Source organism: Tiliqua scincoides, chromosome 5 (assembly GCF_035046505.1).
Source record: "Tiliqua scincoides isolate rTilSci1 chromosome 5, rTilSci1.hap2, whole genome shotgun sequence".
NCBI lineage: Eukaryota > Metazoa > Chordata > Lepidosauria > Squamata > Scincidae > Tiliqua > Tiliqua scincoides.
This window is the reverse complement of record NC_089825.1, coordinates 31947784-31949013: the sequence shown is the minus strand read 5'-3', so window position 1 is coordinate 31949013 and position 1230 is coordinate 31947784. Positions and strand designations below refer to the sequence as shown.

Below are 1230 nucleotides of genomic sequence, written 5' to 3'. Positions count from 1 at the left end.
GTCAAATTCCAGCAAGATCTTCCATTGCCATTATAATGGCTCAGTACTTAAAGGAAGGACTGACCTTTATAATGTCAATGGAACTCTAGTCAGCACTACAACCTGGCTTCTGTAAAGGTGAGCATTGTCTTGTCAATGAGGCAAGATGTCTTAGTTAGCTCTCTCTGGCTTTTCAACACAATTGGTGTGATTCTTCTGGGAATCACCTCCAGTTGGGGATTTAGAATCACAGCTAGTTGCTTCACACCCTCAACATTTGGGCTGAAATCCTATGCACACTTTCCTAGAGGAAGCCCCACTGAACGCAATGAAACTTAACTTCAGAGTAGACATCCATAGGATTCTGCTGCCAGTCACTTAAATATTATCTGTACGTTGTCTCATAATTGCAACTCAGGCTGCAACCCTACAGGTGCTTACCTGTGAGTAAGATCCATTGCAATGAATTGGACTTACTTCTGAGTAGATATGTATATTGTTTACATGTACTTGTTACAGTAAGGAATGGCAACTAACATCTTAAGCCTAACAGCAACTGTTACCCTGCAAATGCCCGATCTCGTCTGATCTTGGAAGCTAAGCAGGGTCAGACCTGGTTAGTACTTGGATGGGAGACCGCCTGGGAATACCAGGTGCTGTAGGCTTATACCATAGTCTTTCGAGACTGAAGGTTGCCAACCAAGCCTAATCAGGAGGCAGGAGATGTGATCTGGAGATTGAGCTGCCTGAAGACTGCCTGATGCTAAGCAGGAGCTGTCTGATTCATGCCTGGAAGGGAGACCAGAACTCACTGATAAGCTGGCATGACCCTTGGTGAGAGAAAGGAGTTGCCGTTGCATGCCACGGTGAGAGCGTGGACTGGAATGCTGGGAAGGTCAATGATAAAAACTTGGATCCTCTGCTGGGCATGATTTGTGGCTATCTGCAGAAACTTGAGGCAAGTGTTGGCAGCTAGGAAAGATGACTACATCTGAAGGAAAACATCTGGAGACTGAATGGTTCTATATATAGAACAATATTGTAAAGACCCTTATTGGGTCTATGTAAACCACCTTGAGTAATCTCTGTAGAGAGATCTGGGGATGAGAAAGGCAGTACACAAATACAGAAATAAATATAAGTACAGAAATAATCACGCTTACTCAGAAGTAAGTAAATAATGTATTCTGAGGGGTTTACTCTCAGGTTAGTGTGCTTAGGATTGCAGTCTAACAGCACAATCCTGTGCAT

The 1230-nt window shown here is 43.7% G+C and overlaps 1 pseudogene; it reads left to right on the top strand.

Moving 5' to 3' along the window:
- The first annotated feature begins 524 nt into the window (after positions 1–524).
- LOC136654687 (5S ribosomal RNA) lies at positions 525–644 on the top strand (annotated as a pseudogene).
- Positions 645–1230: the final 586 nt, after the last annotated feature.